This window comes from Gopherus flavomarginatus, chromosome 6 (genome assembly GCF_025201925.1).
Source record: "Gopherus flavomarginatus isolate rGopFla2 chromosome 6, rGopFla2.mat.asm, whole genome shotgun sequence".
In the NCBI taxonomy this organism is placed as follows: Eukaryota; Metazoa; Chordata; order Testudines; family Testudinidae; genus Gopherus; species Gopherus flavomarginatus.
In genome coordinates, this window is record NC_066622.1 from 41,065,315 (window position 1) to 41,084,940 (window position 19,626).

Genomic DNA, 19,626 nt, shown 5'->3' on the forward strand with positions numbered 1-19,626 from the left:
ATTTGGGAGTAACAAACTGTGTTTGAAAATGGCGTTCAAGGATGATTCTTTCATGTTAAGCAGAGCTGTGCTTGACAGCAAATTTCAGTCACAGTAGTAATATTCAACACCTTACTACTGGTGTGCCTCCCAAATACTTAAAAACCACAACAGCACACACTCTATCTTCCTTCCTTCCTTCCTTCTCAGACTTGAAAAGAAGTGGCTCAATTAATGTACAGAGTTTGTGATGTGATGTGTGTCTGTGTCCCCAATTTCATGCTCATTCTTATATCTTGCAGACATGAGTTCCATAGCTCCCAAGAAGTCTATCTCTTGTACTCACAAGCCTCCTTTCCATTGTTCAATTGGAACATAACTGTCACGGAAGGTCATGGTCAGAGGGAGAGAAGAGATATCTCAGAGCTCACTCAAACCTATGTAGACTTTTGAATATAAGGACAGAGACCTTGAAATGGACTCTATATTGACAGGGAAGCCACTGCAGCAAGCAGAACAGGAAAGGGTGTTGCTAACCCTCCTCAGTGTATGATTAACCTAAAAAGAAAAATCATCTGGCAGCTGGCATTAAGGTTTCTAGGGTACTACTTATGAAGCTCAAAAAAACCAAAAAAAAAAAAGACAGCGAGGAAGGGAGTGGATATGGCATGTGTGATAGGGAGTTTGTTATTGTTTACACGTGAACCATTGAAAGAGTAACGTTGACTGGAGCTAAGCTACACAGTAAAGTAAAACGAGTATTTTATATTAAACTGCCAGTTCTTTTGTGTCTGTGGTGTGTATAAACAAACATTTCAAATGCTGAATATTAAAGAAACTAAACAGAAATTTGAACAGAAGAAGAGTATGAGTACCTTCACCTGTCCAGGATGTCTATGGCTGCTATTGCTCTTTGGGTTTTAGTGCAGGGTGACCAAAACAATGAAAGGAGTACCATGAGGAATGAGGAAACAGCTTTAGCCTTCACAGGTAGCTTGAATGGTAACAGATGGTTTTGCAGCCATTTCTATTGTCTCTTGCCTTTTGGCCCAAGCTCATTATAGGATATTCCCCTCCCCACAGCACATTCATTTCTTCTCCTTCCTTTATTTATCACATTGCCAGCGACCTTTTCCTCCTCTTACCCTTAGTTCAGCAATGCCAAAAAGTTTGCTCAACCAAGGGCCTGGAAATGCCCTGAGTAGCATAAAATGTTTAGCACAGTAGTACAGTCTATGAACATTACAAGTCTTGATCCTAATGCCACTATCGTTACCTGTGGGCTGTACCTTGGTACTAAAGGAAGTGATGGTTGTGGGCTGTATTTTACAGTGCAATACACTCTATTTGACCCACAGGCTTCATGATTTATGACTGATCTTCATGGATCCTAATTCCTCCTGCAAAGTGCTGAGTCCATTTGGTTCCCATGGAGCTGTTTCTATACTGCAGAGCAGACTCTCAGAACCTTGCAGGCATGCTATTTTCTCCCACTCTAAACTCAAAGTACCACAAACTCTCCTACCAGAGGAGAAAATAGAGCTATATTTCTGGGTAAATTTATTTATTAGTTCATTGACAGCCTTTCTGGCTAATTAGATATCCTCTCCTTCCAGGGTCTGACAACTAAGATTCTGAAAGCATACTGCTGACCTGATGATATGGAAAAAGCTGAATTACTCAATGCTTTTTTGGCCTCGGTCTTCAGACAAAGTCAGCTCCCAGACTGCTGCACTGGGCAGCACAGTATGGGGAAGAGGTGAGCAGCCCTCAGTGGTGAAAGAACAGATTAAGAACTATTTAGAAAAACTGGACATGCACAAGTCATTGGTCTGGAACTAAGGCATCTGAGGGTGCTGTGGGACTTGGCTGATGTGATTGCAGAGCCATTGGCCATTATCTTTGAAAACTCGTGGCGAAGGGGCGAGGTCCCAGACAATTGGAAAAAGGCAAATATAGTGCCTATCTTTAAAAAAATAAAAAAATTAAAAGGGAAGAAGGAGAATCCAGGGAACTACAGACCAGTGAGTCACACCTCAGTCCCTGGAAAAATCATGTAACAGGTCCTCAACTAATCCATTCTGAAGCACTTGGAGGAGAGGTAGGTGATCAGGAACAGTCAATATGGATTCACCAAGAGCAAGTCATGCCTAACCAACCTGATTGCCTTCTATGATGAGTAATTGGCTCTGTGGATACGGGAAAGTGATGGACATGATATATCTTGACTTTAGCACAGCTTTTGATACGGTCTCCCACAGTATTCTTGCCAGCAAGTTAAAAGAGTATGGATTGGACAAATGCACTATAAAGTTGATAGAAAGCTGGCTAGATTGTCAGGCTCAATGGGGAGTGATCAATGGCTCCATGTCAAGTTGGCAGACAGTATCAAGTGGAGTGCCCGAGGGGTCTGTCCTGGGACTGGTTTTGTTCAACATCTTCATTAATGATCTGGATGATGGGATGGATTGCAGCCTCAGCAAGTTCACAGAAGACACTAAACTGGCGGGAGAGGTAGATTTGCTGGAGGGTAGAGATTGGGTCCAGAGTGACCTAGACAAATCAGAGGATTAGGCTAAAAGTAATCTGATGAGGTTCAACAAGGATAACTGAAGAGTCCTGCACTTAAGACAGACGAAGCCCATGTACTGCCACAGACTGAGGACCGACTGGTTAAGCAGCAGTTTCACAGAAAATGACCTGGAGATTACAATGGATGAGAAGCTGGATATGAGTCAACTGTATGTCCCTGTTGCCAAGAAGGCTAATGGTATTGAGCTGCATTAGTAGGGGTGATAATTCCCCTCTATTCGGCATTGGTGAGGCCACAACTGGAGTACAGTGTGCAGTTTGAGGCCCCCCACTACATAAAGGATGTGGACAAATTGGAGAGAGTCCAGCGGAGGGCAATGAAAATAATTATAAGGCTGGAGCACATGACTTAGGAGGAAAGGCTGAGGGAACTGGGCTAATATAGTCTGCAGAAGAGAAGAGTGAGGGGGGATTCGATAGCAGCCTTCAACTATCTGAAGGGGGAGGTTCAAAGAGGACAGAGCTACACTGTTCTTTGTGGTGGCAGGTGACAGAACAAGGAGCAACAGTCTCATGTTGCAGTGGGGGAGGTCTAGGTTGGATAATAGGAAACATTATTCCACTAGGAGAGTGGTGAAGCACTGGAATGGGTTACCTAGGGAAATGGTGGAATCTCCATCCTTAAAGGTTTTTAAGGCCTGGGTTGACAAAGCCCTGGCTGGGATGATTTAGTTGGGGTTTGTTCTGCTTTGAGCAGGGTGTAAGACTACATGACTTCCTGAGGTCTCTTCCAACCCTAATCTTCTATTTTTCTATGACCTGGTTATGACTCAGATTAAGACCAGAAATGGAAAAAGTTGAGTTTATCCTCTTATATTTAACTTTCACTTTCTCTAAGTGAAAGCTAAGGAGGAAATAAAATGTGCTTAAAGAGAAATTACACATAATGAAAGGGTGACATTTTATTTTATTTGCATTCTTTATATCCAAACAATAAATAAAACCAAACATGCTTCACCCTATCCTTAAAATTCTTATTTCTAGCAATAGCTGTAATAATACCCTCCTAACCCATAAGAGACCAGTAAAAGAGGATTGGATGTCAAAACCTCATGCACTGAATAGTAATGCTTCAAAAGACTGTTGGAAAAAATAATTTGAATTATTTCCCATTTTCCTACCATCTTTTCTGATATGATGTAATTGTGTTTTGGATTAAATATTTTCAATATGTTTTAAAAAGGCAGCAAGAGGACTCCTAATTTATTTTCATTTTATATAGTAAAGTTAAGGATAAGAAACTTCCAGTATCAATTCAGGAAAACTCCCAGCAAACCCAGCCCAGCTGGCCACTGTCCTGCAAGTGTGTGTGGAAGGTATGCCTTATTCTCTTGGCATTCTCACTGCTTCTATTAAATAATGCTGATTTAGCACAACCATCTCAACCTGCAGCTGTCTGCATAATAATAATTCACCATTACAGAAGCAACTAGTCATAGCACAATGCACATGCACTATTTGGTTTTTCTGGAATGAAGTCAGAACCAGAATCTTAACCAAGGGCTAACGATTCTGCATACAGTGCAAGAAACTGCACACAGTTCTCTTCGGCATTTCATGGCTGTATCTTGTGAGCTGTTCATAAACTAATGTCCCTTTAAGCATTAGAGAAAAATAAAGTGGCAATTCCATTTCATTATGAGTGCCAACATGGAATCATTGTCTCATTGCAACTGTATGCTATTGGTCCCTTAGCATCAAACATCAATAGGGATATTTTTAGAACAATGTGCAGAATCATTCATTATAATTCAAGCAGCGAAAAGAAATGTAGTAAACATGCAGTGTAAAATTAAATGCCTCTCTTCAGTCAGGACAGCAATTTCTTCCAAAGCTGACTTACAAATGCTACAAATCAATGTTTTTTCCTGACATTTTTGGACTGCATGCTTCCCCAGCAAGTTGGAATAGTTTACTGGAAACACCATTATTTTCTAATTATGTACAGTAAAGGACGGGTACATTTCTAAACAGCAAAGATGACAGGATGGTGGTAGCATATTATTACACTAACATGAGCATCTAAGGTTATATCACTGAGTACACTCATTATAATCTATTCATCCATCCTGTAAGATGAATTCCATTCACCAAGTACTACACATGCCAAAATAAACAGATTCTTTATGTCTGAACAATGTAACTTTTCTTCTTTTTTTTTTACTGAATGTCTGTGGATGTATCTATGGCTGTCACAAATATGGATACCTGCATTCAACCAGCTTTCACAGGCCCTGGAGAAGGAAGAGAGCAGGAATTCACGTGATCATGAGACCTAAATCTCTGCAACTGGGAAGAGGGTTTGAAGCAATCAGCTTTCTGATTGGCTCATCTCTCCTTTGCACAGAAGGTATTAGCTGTGTTGGCAGGTGGTGGGAACACTGGTACTCCCAGAGAGTATGAGGGGGAGCATGGATCACTGTTTATGTCGCACTCTGTCAGTACCCAGCCCAGCGAAGCTAATGATCCAATTAGCAGACCGAATGCAGTGATGAATCCTGGTCACATGCCACATGAGGCACATAGTGTCTCCTCTTCTTAGCATATGTGCAATGAGAACACCTACATAATAACGTGGTTGCTTTAGTTATAGGCTTCCCAGCATGCTATGGATTGTGCTTGACCTCAGATGCGGAGATGAACAATGAATTTTTCTCCCACTGTAGATCAGTGGTACCAAGGTGGTATGTGGAGGAATTTAGTCTTCACCTAGAATATTCAGTAAGCTGGAATAGTTGTTTTTAAACACTATTTTAAACAAGATAACTGAGCGCTGTCATCAATAACATGGCCGTTGCGTCAGCTTCTAACTTGAGTTGGGGAATATTAATGGGTTTGTCAACTCAAGAGTAGCAGAAGTCATTTAGAATTGTGATGCATTGTGGCCCTGAAGCTTATTCCAACCTAAGCCCAAAGCTAGGAATTGAGTTGCACCATGGGGCACAATAAGAGTGAGAACAAGAACAAGGGCTTTCCATACTGAAGATACGTCTTGTTCTGGTACAAATCTTCCCACGGGGACAGAGGGCTTGTTGGGGAATACCATTTGGACTGGTGGACTGGGGTTTGAAGGGCCAATGAGTGGAACAAAAAATGACTGTACTGGGCTGTTTTCTTTTTCTTCCTTCATAGTTTCATAGAATCATAGGACTAGAAGCAACCTTGAGAGGTCATCTAGTCCAGTCCCATGCACTCATGGCAAGACTAAGTATTATCTAGATTTTTTGCTCATTTGTTTAATACATCTTCGGCAGCGTTCAAACCAAACTGAACTTTGTAGAGGTTTTTACTGACCTCTCACCTCACTGGTAAATTTTAATGCCTACGGGAGCAATATTAGTCAAATATTTAGTTATTTAAAAATAACCCATCTAAGTTTTCATTGAATATATGCTTAATAAACATCTCAAAAGAAAATAAAGTTTAATGGGTATTTTCATTATATCTGAAATAATTTACTCAACATTATTTGCCATCATGTAAATACAATGATTTCTCTTACTATATACTGAAGGCTTTTCTATCTAATATTTTACGCCACGCCAACCACCATAGTACTGGTGCATTACAAATGGATCTGAATATTGTAGTTTGTGCACTATTAGTGGAACACACATCCAGGGTAATGAATAGATTTTTCACTTTAGAAACACAAGAAAATGTGATGAATCATTTTGATGCAAGTTGGCTGCTATGGACTAAGTCCTATAGTCTAAACTCAGTCTGTAATCAAGGACTGAAATCAAAGAGGGTTTTGCCTAAATAAACATTTGGCCCCATGTGGATTTACATCTGCTACTGCTATATATTTTAGCAGCCAATATTCCAAAAACTATTGTAACTGGTGTTAATTCAGTGATACTACTAGTGAGAGGTCTTAGAGGTAACATGCTCTAGTAGATTGAGCACACAAGTGGGAGTTCTAATCCTGACATTGCCATTGAGCATCTGTGATACTTTGGGCAGGTCACTTAGGACTGTTCTACACTGGAAACTTACATCAGCACAGCTACGTCTCTCAGGGGTGTGAAAAATCCATACCCCTAAGTGATGTAGCTATGCCAGCCTAACCCCCGGTGCAGAAAACATTCTTCCATTGGCCTAGCTACCATCTCTCGTGGAGGTGGATTATCTACACTAATGGAAGAATCACTCTCAGTGGCATAGGAAGAATCCACACTGAAGTGCTAGAGCAGCACAGCTTCAGCTGTGCCACTAACATTTTCAGTGTAGACATACACAGAGAAATGAAGGGTCTCTCACTGTCCCCATCTATGAAATGGAGAAAATTCTTAGCTCCCAGTGTTAAATTACAATTGTCTCAGTTGATCCTTTAACCTGATTTCTCACGACTGCTCCCAGGATTGCTGTTGCAGCCCAGTGGTACAATGCTTTTGCTCCTTTTCTGGGTAATAGGCACTTTGAAGTAGGGTACATACTGGTTAGAGAGAAGCTTACTTACCTGAAGTGTGATAAAACAGAATAGTATTTTGCAATTTGGCTACCATTTCTCAATCATGCTGTCTTGGATACCCAGGTGGCCAAGCCATATAAATTAGGGTTCTTAGCTCATTGACCCACTGTTTCATACTGATGTTTATTTTATCTTTTCTGTTGGTACACTTTTGTAACTAGCCTTCTATTGCTATTTTAAATGATATATTGCTGCTGTTAATTGACTATCTTTGCAACTATATACCGCATTTCTTTTTCATCTATTATTAATTTTAAAAAACCTAATATAAAAACTGAAATATGACTATTGCTGAAGAACTTCCCTCTTACATCCATGTGACTGTTACCAGTCTAATTTTGCAGACAACAAAATTAGAAATTATGTGTACTTATGCATGTTTGGCACCAATTGCTTTACATAACAAAAATAACAGTAAAATACCCATTGTTCATAATTATTACTATATGTATAAAAATACAAAGTGAAATGTATATATGAGTAGTTATAATAGATAACTTAAGTAGGAATAATGTAAAATAAGTAAAACAGAGCCTAACATAATATTTCAAATAGCTATGTTGAGCAATACTTTATCTGTGAGCAAGACACACACACAGACAATCTCACAGTATATACCTCTGCATCCCATTTACAGTATAGAGTGCAACTGCTGTACATTTTAAGGCTTTAGCAAATGGAGTCTAAAGTAAGATTGGTTAATTGCTAGCACAATGTCTGGCAAGGAGGTGCTGCAAAGGCAGCACAGGTATACTAATCAGATAGACAGATTTCTGTTTCTTGATTAGCAGCCCGACCATGGTGAAGCCTCCATTAAAAGTAGATTGATTACTACCTTATTGGCTTAAGGAAAAAAGAATCCTATTGAAAGCACAAAGGAGTCTGACATTAACTTTACCACCAAACTCTGAACTATGAATTAACCAAATCAAGCTAAAATGAGATGTTTTAAAAATAATTATTTCACTCATTTTTCTTTTATTCAATTGACTCAAAACCTAGTCATTTAAATGATGAATGTTTTTAAACCTGACCAGATAATACAGGATATTAATATAACTAACAAACATTTTTCCCATTCTCTAAAAGCAAATCTGAAAAGCACAGCAGTAAGCTAAGTAAAAGTATGGTGCAATTCCTTCCTTGCTTCTGAAAATATCTGCTTTAAAACTTATTGGATATAGCAATATATTAAAGGCAGAGTTGATACACTTCAGTACAAGGTCCCCTTGTAGGGTAAATCAGCTGTCATCCACTCTCAAAGCATTGCTGTAAGCTACACTTAGGTAAATATATTTGAATGTATTAAGGAAGTCAGGTGCAATTTAAATACATATAAGAAGTAGGAAATGTAGTTACAAGGTCATGTCTTTTTAATAAATTTTTGTGGAATTTGAAATGATTATATCCATGCCTACAGAAAGTGAAACTACAGGCATTTGGAATTATTAATTTAAAGTGAGATCTGAATAAAATATTAACACACTTCTTTTACTAATTATTCAAAAATAAACAGCAGAACATGTCATCACACTTTCAGAAACCAAAATGTAGGAGCATTAAAATCAGTTAAAATTCTACAGCATCTGAAAAGGCGTATGGAATATTTTAAACGTGGGATGGGGGGGAGAAATAAAATTAACTCTCTGAGACTGTTTCCAAGATACATGGTGAGAAATTAAAAGAGAAGTGCTCTTACAAAAGTCACTATGAAAGCACTTAACCATATGATGTCCAGCTCAATATTACCATGTTTTCCCTAACCTGTAATTAATGAAAATTTGAAACTGTCCTCAAAAGCTCTATCAATACGCACCCATAAACCCTTTTAATATGTGCATAAAATATGGGAGATATCAGCCACTGTCCATGTGCAACAGGAAAAAAATTGACCTTTCCAGTGGAAATGTAAGTATATTTAACTCTGATGTGCTGGGCCAAAATCAATTCTCTATAGGAATTCAGGGGAAAAAAATAAGTCATGCAGCATTACAATGTACAACTTTTCCAGAACCCATATTCGCATGCGTTCTTTGCAAACCTATTTGTTTTACCAGCACTCCAGTGCAAATATGAAACACCTTCTTCACAGGTAGCAATTTCCACCAAAATGAGAAGAACATGAAGTAAAAGCTGTATGTGATCAAAGATCTGCTAGATACCTGAGTCAAGCAGTTCTCATGAGCAAAGTAGGAAAGCTAGTCATGCAAACGACCTTTCACAAAATTACATTCTAGTAAAACACATCTTGCAATATAAGGTATTATGAAGCAGATCTGTTAGCTCTCTTTCCAGGTAAAAAAGAAAAAACGTTATTTTAAAGCACCATTCATCAATCTCCTACTTCATATATCCACTATTAACCAAATATTCTAGAAGTGGAGGCACTATTTTCCCACACTGAGCACATCTGCTATCTTACAAACAGCCTAATCATTACAATGCCTTCTTTATCCTTTAATATAATCAGTAAAGGGATGTAATCAAAAGGTTGAACAATCATAAGTCAGGATAAATACACAGTCCTTCTTGTGTAAGTGTGCATGGTGAAATGAATAGTTTCATTATGAAAGAACAATCCTTTCTGGCAACTTCATAACTTACCTTCCAGAAGGTAAAGAAAATACTGCGCTAAGCATCTGCTTCTGACAGTTCAATGCTTCCCAGACTGCCTAAAGTAATCATCTCATTAGTCAAAGGTAGCAATGTGCATTTTAAAGGCCACTGGCTAAGCTTGTATAGGACAACTTCAAGTCACGAAATCAAAGGCTGGAGAACAGATTGACTGCTGTCTAGTCCAAGTGAGAGAAATGAACTGTCAGTTCCACAACCAGAGATCAAACAGGCAGACTCTCCCCTTACATAATGGACAAAGACTCCAGTAATCTTACTTTTTTTTTTGTTAAAGCATTATCCTTATGATATGTAAAAAGCTTTTCCATGCAGCATTCATTAAGGATTTTTTTTTAATTTTTCTTTAAAAATCTGATCTGTGTATAGAATAATAGCTATTACATCATATGCCACAGAACAGCTTTTTTGGGGAAACACTATGCCATACTCCAAAAATTACCATGAAATTCACTACCTTTATATGTAGCAGTATACTCTAATCCATCATAATGTAAAGAAGCTATGATGTTTATGTCAACATTTCTCTTCTTTCAAAAGCACACCTTGAAAATTTATGATAAGCTGTGAAAAATAAACTCATTTCAGATTTGACTCTTTTAAAATAAAAATATATACACACTTTGTCTAGCATAAGGTCATACATATTATGGTCAAATTAACATTAGCCAAAAAGTCTCTCTGTACTTCTTATGTTTTAGAATGTATTCTTTGCATTCTGTTTAAAAAAATCACTAACATTTGAATACCAATAATGAAAAACACATCCACATGTTTTCTCATCATTAAATAACTGGTTTAAGCAAAACCTTTACCACTTTGACTTTAAAAAAAAAGAAAAAATCTATACTCTATTTTTAGCCTCCAAAATCTCATTAGATTATTTCTGCCAAGCAGTTTCTGATTTTTCTTATATAATATTCTATAGAAGTTGAATTACCTTTCCAGAGATTCATAGGACATGAACTAAAATCTAATGCACCACTCAAACCAAGTCTCCATACCATTTTCTCATCAGCTTCTGCCTCCAAGAAAAAAAAAGAATTGACAAATAAACAAGCACAGAACAGACAGGGGAATGCTCTTATTTTTTATTTTCATGCTGTGGATGTCGCTACTTACTTGGCTAAGATATCATCACAAATCCAAAATGATTTCAATTACACAGCGGAGTAATCACTGTTCGGCATCTGTAAGGGATTGATAAACTGAGCTACATTACAGGAGTCCCTCTGCAGACTGTACCATTCCTGACCAAGCAGGTGGGGGAGAGAGCTGATATTTCTGTCGGAGCATCTTGCTAGCAGAGTGCAAGCACAGAGTACATTTATTGCCTGCGGTTTAAGATTGCTGAAGAAGGAAGGCGAAAAGCAGATACAGTAAGGAAAGAAAATGTTGCTCTGTAAGGAAAATGGACTGAACCACCATGTTGTTGTTTGTGGTTTTAATACTTCCCTTGGGATAATGACAAAAACGGAAGATGGCAAACTACCAGGAATATGCCACTTACTCCGAAACGGGAGAAACCTTCAAGGACAAGGACTGTCAAGTTCTATCACTATCATTTGAGAAGAAGAGGGGGAAAAGATTCTGTATGGAGGGGACTAGAGGAGGTGAGGGAAAGCAACAAATTCACTTCATCTTTACAGTGATCAGACACAGGCTGCAGAGCTATTTTCTGAATTTCAGGTTATAGTACCAAGTGCTTTCCAATTTATTTTTTTTAATTTAGTGACAAATTCAACAGTCAACAGAATAAAAATTTCTGTATTTCAAATTATGTTACCTAGAATTATATTTTGCCAATAATAAATATGTTTGCAAGCAAAGGTAAAAAACAAACAAAAACAGCACAACACAAATATATACTGTATATTCCTATTATTCCAGAAAAAATATGTTGTGCTTCTCAGTCTGCAGTATTCGTACAATATTTGTCTTTATTTCACAGTATTATGCTCTTACACAAATTTAACAGACAATACAGTACAAGCACATAGCCAGCACTAAATTTAATTTAAATTGATCTCATTAGCATATATTATAAAACCAAATAGACATATGGTAGTAATGTTCAGCATTTTTTTTACCGATTAGGACATAGGAACCCTTTTAATGCTTCATGCTAAAAATATCAGGTTTTTTTTATTGGAGAGAGCCATCCTTTTAGGGGGAGGGGGAGGGAAGGGCACAGTTTTCTTCAAACTGTAACATCTAAAATGTTAACTTTTCACTTTGAGGAATTATTGCATATTATTTTGAGGCAGTTACTTTCTACATAGTATTTTTAGAAAGTTACAACTTCATATCTGGAATTAACACATGAATGTATTGGGCTGGAGATGTGGGGGTATAAACTAGAGGACATACCATGCCACAGATGTACAATAAGTATTTAAAGCACCTATTGTGGAAAAAAAAATAATTCAACTGCTACAGGGCAAAAGGAGAGCCACCTGTCCTTTCAAAACATTAAATTCTGCATATAATAGCATAGTTAATTACTGTCAACATTTTCCACAAAGCATATATATGGTGTAAGCATATTTACAAATGTCTTTTAAATATGCAAAATATTCACATTGTCCTAGTCACTGTATTTTACAAACTACAAGCTCAGATTCTGCACGTGAAACAACACATTTTATAGAGAAACTAACTAAATAAAGAGAAAAAGCATCTGCTTCTTAAAGCATGTCTAAAACATTATGCCTCAAAGTTGAAAGCTTTTGTAGAGTATCCTAAGGACAGCAGTGATTCGTGACTGTGCTGCCTCTTAGACAAGAGAGGGCAATTACAACTAAGCATACCTCCCTGAGCACTAATAGGAGTAGCTGTACTGATGCTCTGTCATCCTTGCTTACTTGCTGCTCAGAATATCAATTCAGTCGGTTAAACCAAAAGTCTGCACTGCACCAAAATGGAAGCTATTTAAAAAAAAACTGCTAAGATTACTGATCAGAAAATTTTAATCTTTGTTGATCAATGGAAAAAAAGATGAAAGTTAAAATGGGATTGGAACTAATACAGATTTTTCTAAAATGAAGCTGCCATTATGACTGGAAAGCTTCAAGCAATACAAGCATGTCATGACATCTTATGCAGTGACATTGAGTTGCATTCAACACAGTTCTGCATACTGTTTTACTGAGCAAGTCTTTGTTTCTAACTGTGTCTTTAAGGAACTCTGAACCCAGTTTCACATTTTAAATCAAACTAAACAAAGCAACCACAGGGGGGAAAATGTTACAGTTTAAGATGTGTTCCACTTAGGTTCAAGAATTGTAACTGCTGGTGCTCTCTATTGCTCTGCTAGAGTGCTGGTTCTGTATACTGGACATTTTCAGTTATTAGAAGCCAAATTTTTTCATGTATCTGAATACAAGGTCTAAATCTATTTTTAAAACCTGATGATATAACTAAAGCCAAAAGATAATAAACAAGGAAGATTAAACAACAAAGTATTTGTTTTAGGTGGGTTTTGAGGTTTAGGGTTTTTGGTTTTGTTTGTTTGTTTTTGGGGGGGATAATCAACAGAAAGCTCTAACAAAATTTAAAAGCCTCTAGCTGTTGCAGACTTGCATATTTATCCCGAAGATTCTGTGTCATTGATGTACCGTAACTATAAAGAAACCATTGAGTCAAACCTTTAGAAAATGCTTTTATCCTTTTTGTTGTGCAGATTAAACAGGGGAAAAGAAGGAAGGAAGAAAAATAAGTACATATTCTAGAAGGAAATATCCTAGCTATTTTTGTATGATGTAAATGAATTACTGAAGAACCATTCCGGGAAAACAAGTTTGCACATAAGTATTCCCAATGCTCGTTTTACATAGGGCCTCAAAAGTGCTGTACCAGGTAACGTGATGATCAAGCTATTAACCTTGTTGCTAGTCTCATCAGTTAGGGGCCTATCTCCCAGTGCTGTGTGCATGTTACCGCCAGTATTGGTATTACCTTCATCGTAATGCTATGAGTCATCTTGCTGTCACCTGGGCAACAAGGGCCAGCTAACATTACTGAGCAGAAATCCCACAAGATGTGCCTCCTGGAATAAGAATGGAGCGGCTAGATTCAGAGACTGCGCCCTGCACTGCAATTGGGAGCACACTGTAGTTTTGTGTAGTTATGTTTAGCTTTCTTTGGGGCTCATAAATACAAAATTTTCAGAAATGCCACAGATCCTTTCATCGAACAAAACAAAGCTGCTGCAAAAAGCCAGCACTACTACAAAATCTGCACCAGGCAGTAGTCTGAATCCTCAAAGAAGAATGAAGATTTACTTGTGAAAGACTCAGACTCTAGACTTTAAGGTCAGAAGGGACCATTATGATCATCTAGTCTGACCTCCTGCACAATGCAGGCCCTAGAATCTCACCCACCCACTCCTGTAACAAACCCCTAACCTTTTTCTGAGTTATTGAAGTCCTCAAAGTGTGGTCTGAAGACCTCAAGCTGCAGAGAATCCCAGGACCGCCCAGAGGATTCAGGGGGCCTGGGGCAAAGCAATTTTGGGGGCCCCTTCTATAAAAAGAATTGCAATACTATATTCTCGTGGGGGCCCCTGCAGGGCCCAGGCAAATTGCCCCACTTGCTCCCTGCCAGGGGCAGCCCTGGGAAAAATAAACCTTCCACATCTCGGCACAAATCCAGCTTTGAGAAAACTTCTTTACAATGTATCGCTGATTCTCAGCATCAAAACTAGGGGTTTTTAAAAAGCAAAAAAAAATCACGGACAATGTCTGCTTTCCTTCAAAATTTGTTGTGGTTTTTTTTTAAATTTAAAAGCTGAAATTAGTCTGCCAAAACCTGAATATGGTTTGGGGTTTCAGAAGTATGTGGCCAAATGTTTGCTGCTTGCTGTACTTGATTGTTTAAAGAAACACTAAAAAATTCTGCTTAAAAATATCCAAAACTTTTGAACCACCTCAGTTTGTGACCAAACGCCTGAGCCCATCCAGTCAGAGATTTTTCCAGGTTTCTCATACTCTGCTGTCTTCCTTGACTCATATCTGTCTCCATAACTTTGGGTTCATTTAGATTAGAACATAAGAACAGCCATACTGGGTCAAACCAAAGGTCCATCCAGCCCAGTATCCTGTCTACCGACAATGGCCAATGCCAAGTGCCCCAGAGGGAGTGTACCTACAGGTAATGATCAAGTGATCTCTCCCCTGCCATCCATCTCCACCCTCTGACAAACAGAGGCTAGGGACACCATTCGTTACCCATCCTGGCTAATAGCCGTTAATGGACTTAACCACCATGCATTTATCTGTTTCCTAGAGACTGGCTCCATGGGCTCCCTCACAAACTGGAGACGGTTACTGTGGGTTTGTCTTTAGTATAGCTTATGTATATACTCCACGAACTGAGCATTTGAGTTTGTTCCAGAATCTGGGATGAGCCTATATTGTGAAAACTGACATGCTCAAAATAGCACATGCATGTGAATGGACACAGGGTGCTAAAATTAAATTAACCCAGGGTTCTCAAACTGGGGGTCGGGACCCCTCAAGGGGTCACAAGGTTATTACTGGGGGTCACGAGCTGTCAACCTCCACCTCAAACCCCGCTTTGCCTCCAGCATTTATAATAGTGTTAAATATATAAAAAAGTGTTTTCAATGTATGGAGGGGGGGTCGCACTCAGAGGTTTGCTAAAAAGTTTGAGAACCACTGAATTAAATCCTCTGAAGCCTCAGGGAATGCCGGAGGGAGGTGTCTCCCTTGGTAGGGTCGGGAAGGAGGTAGGTGGTGCTCTTCTCATGTGATCCCTCCCCCAGTGGTTAATTTTAAATGAAGCTACTCTCCCCTGACATGAATTTCCCTATGGCACTGAAATTAAATATAGACTATAATTTGGCATTTGAGAAATAAAATGGATGGTAGCTGTAATGGAAAAGCTAACAGCTTGGCTCTTCTGCAAGCCTCAAACTGCTGAATGAGCTTTAGAGTAGGGAAGGCTGTGCCTTCCAAACAGCCTGGCCCTGCCCCCTATCTGACCCCCCTACTTCCTGCCCCCCAACTGCCCACCCCCCTCAGAATCCCCGACCTATCCTGTTCCTTGGCCCCTCACCATCCCCCAGAGACCCACCACCACCACCCCAGGACCCCACCCCTGCTCCCTGTCCCTTGACTTCCCCGACCCCTATCCACCCCCCCACTGAGTCTTGACAAACCCCCGGAATGTCCATAATCCAACCCCCCCATTCCCTGTCCCCTGACCGCCCCCCTCACCTCTGCCCCCTCCCTGTGCCCTGACTGTCCCCAGGACTTCCTGCCCCTTAGCCAACCCCTCCGGCCCCGGCCCCTTACCCCTGGCACCCCGCTCACCTAGAGCCTTAGCGCGTTGTATCCAGCAGTGTCCCTGAACAACAGTGTGGCATGGCTCTGGCGGGGCTCCTGAGCTCCGCCCTGCTCAGAACCACATGGTAAGGGGGCGGGGCTGGGAGCCCACGAGTCCCGCCGGAGCCACAGTGCACTGCTGTTCAGGGATGCTGGTGGATTCGTTGAGGCTCCGGGTGAGAGGCAGAGGCAGGGTCAAGCTAGGACAGAAGCCTCGCCCATTCTCTTGGGGGCCCCTGTGGAGCCCGGGGCAAATTGCCCCACTTGCCCCCCCCCGGGTGGCCCTGGAGAATCCTCCAGCAAGTGACCCATGCCTCATGCTGCAGAGGCAGGTGAAAAACCTCCAGGGCCTCTGCCAATCTGCCCCGGAGGAAAATTCCTTCCTGACCCCAAATATGGTGATCAGTTAAACCCTGAGCATGTGGGCAAGACTCACTAGCCAGCACCCAGGAAAGAATTCTCTGTAGTAACTCAGATCCCACTCCATCTAACATCTCATCACAGACCACTGGGCATACTTACCTGCTGATAATCAAAGATCAATTGCCAAATTCATTGCCAAAATTAGGCTATCCCATCATACCATCCCCTCCATAAACTTATCAAGCTTAGTCAAAGCCAGATATGTCTTTTGCCCCCACTACTCCCCTTGGAAGGCTGTTCCAGAATTTCACTCCTCTAATGGTTAGAAACCTTCGTCTAATTTCAAGTCTAAACTTCCTAGTATCCAGTTTATATCCATTTGTTCTTGTGTCCACATTGGTACTAAGCTTAAATAATTCCTCTCCCTCCCTAATATTTATCCCTCTGATATATTTATAAAGAGCAATCATATCCCCCCTCAACCTTCTTTTGGTTAGGCTAAACAGCCAAGCTCTTTGAGTCTCCTTTCATAAGATAGGTTTTCCATTCCTCAGATCATCCTAGTAGCCCTTAGTACATTATTACACTAGTCAAATTTCCTGACAGACTCCTTGCAAAACTGCCTAGCACAGGGAGTACTGTACCTAGTATACATATCGTGCAGATTCTATAGTACTTGGGGAGACATCTTGTGGTTTACAAAGACACCCATCAGTACTACTTTTGCGTCTAACATTTACAGCCCAAAATAGTGTATGTTTGTTCCCCAGAACTTACCGCATCCACATTGCATATTACTACTACCAACAAAGTTCGGGATAACCTAGTCTTTCCTGGAACTAAGAAATCTCAGCAAGTTTTATTGATTTTGAAAGGGGTTCAGAGGAATATTGTTTAGCTCCAAGCAACAACTTAACACCTGAATTCTTTGAAGCGAAAAATGAAATTAATGATCCTTCTATATATGTGATCAGCCACTTAAAACTACACAGCATGTAGAAGTATTAAAATGGTAGTTACTGTGACAGACCCAGACCAGTGGTGTACAGGAGTCTGGTAGAGGGCAAATATACTGGTCACTGGATGAGTAGTTTTCTGTTCCCTGGGTGACCAGAGCAGGGGCTGCATTAGAGTAATCAGGAACCTGCTAGAACCAATTAAGGCAGACAGGCTGATTAGAACACCTGCAGCCAATCAAGGCAGGCTAATCACAGCACCTGGGTTTAAAAAGGAGCTCACTCCAGTCAGGGAGGGGGGAGTCAGAGGAGAGGAAGTGTGTGAGAGGAGCTGGGAGCAAGAGGCACAAGGAGCTGAGAGTGAGAGGGTATGCTGCTGGAGGACTAAGGAGTACAAGTGTTATCAGACACCAGGAGGAAGATCCTGTGGTGAGGATAAAGAAGGTGTTTGGAGGAGGCCATAGGGAAGTAGCCCAGGGAGTTGCAGCTGTAGTTGTAGCAAGCAAGGGCACTCACTCTCAGCTTCCATGTCCCCTCACATTGCCTCTCTTAAGTGAAGACCTACATTTCACTCCCTTCTGAGCAGGATAGGGTCAGACTGCACAGTTCCCTGCCTTCCCTGTGTACTTCCCAGCAAAGACAGTCTGCCTAAATGGATCTGCTTGCTTTCTTGTCAGAGACTGATAATGGAGTGATTGCTACAGGTATAAGTTACCACACAACTCTTTCTACACAAGTGTACTTTATTCTTAAGATTAAGAGCATTAGAAAGCATATTAAAAACAATAAAAGAACCTGTACATACTAATACACTTGCCAGAGTTCATCCCAACTCCAAAGCGGGCTTTGACAGGAAAAGTCTTTCAACGCCCTATCGTCAGGGTTTCCTTGTAGCTACACGTTTCTCCCAGCTTTAGCTCAGAAAAATGTGTTATGAGGCCCAGTCTTATGAGGCCTCAGTTGGCCAAGTCCTTCCAATCTTTCCCTAAGGATTAGGACTCTCCATGGACCAGATGTCCTGGATCAGGAAGACCACCCCAAATCTGGAGAATGCATTTTGAACTAGTGTAGGTGTTTCTCTCCAGGAGGGATGGCCACAAAGGTTGCTAATGGAGGAAGTTCATTAGCATCCCTCCTCCTACTAAAGAGGATACATAGTGCCACATTTACTCATACGCAAGTGCATTTTTAATACAATGTACCACAAAGGTATTAACCCTAATTCAATAAAGGGTAACAATTCAAAAAGAAGGGTAGGATGACCATACAAATAAGCATCATCCTAATAGGTGAATCTACTACCCAAAATTACTCCCACTTTGGCCATATAACAATCAGCAACTTCAGCACTTAAATTAATAAAATCTAATTTCAATTACTGAAATTTAGTTCCTCATAATCTGAATGGCCTAGGGTACATCTGGATATTTTGAAACACCAATAACCTGACACTCATTCTTTTTAATTAAAGATGCAATCCTCTCCATCACTTGAGGCTCAGAAAGACTTAGAAGAAACCTTAACCAACAAATAAGGACCTAAAACACAGGTGCCGGAACTAGGGGTGGCTTGAAGTAAGTGGTTTCCATCACAAACAGGATTTATAGTTAGGTTCAACGGCTGTCAGCACCCACACTATACAAATTGTTCCAGCACCCCTGACCTAAAGAGCTTTTATGAAGAATCCTCCAAGGATGAGACCAGTTTGGAGATGTGACACCTAGATATATACTGAATATGCTTAGGAATAATCCATTTCTTTCAATGTGTCTTCCATTTTCACTTCTCTGTGTGTCTTTTGCTGAAATAGGAGTACCAAATATCTAGTGGCATATTAATCTGTTTACTCAATGTCATATAGTGTTGCTACTGGGGCCCTCAGCAGTAGATACTGGCTTTCTACTCCACTCTAACCACGCTCTATTCTAGCTGCTGGATAAGTTTGGGATATTTTTTCTATACTCTCTTAATATAATTGTTTTACTTGGGTAGATGGAGATCCTGGCTCCTGTTGAACTACTCTTAGGATACTGGCATTTCCAATCTCAAGTGAGGATTTCTGTTCTAATTAAAGAAAGTAGATGTAAATGTATATTTCAAACAATCCAAAACTTGCAAACTGATTGGGACTAGAGTTATGATTTATCAAACTGTAGATTGTGAAATGGCGATTTGGGTTACAATTCCAAAGTACATCCTCTTAAAGTTCAAGTATGTTAGGAACCAGAGTTTTGGTTCAACTCCATCTACTGTCACTAGAGCAAAGTACTGTCAGGAAAACACA

General features: G+C 40.0%; 1 protein-coding gene across 1 annotated transcript in view; it reads right to left on the bottom strand.

The window, feature by feature from the left end:
- ATP2B2 (ATPase plasma membrane Ca2+ transporting 2) overlaps positions 1-11,071 on the bottom strand; it is a 428,479-nt gene extending 417,408 nt beyond the window's left edge. Inside the window, exon 1 of the mRNA XM_050957750.1 lies at positions 10,799-11,071. The gene's annotated coding sequence lies outside the window, so the exon portion shown is untranslated. The remainder of the gene's footprint in view (positions 1-10,798) is intronic.
- Between the last annotated feature and the right edge of the window lie 8,555 nt (positions 11,072-19,626).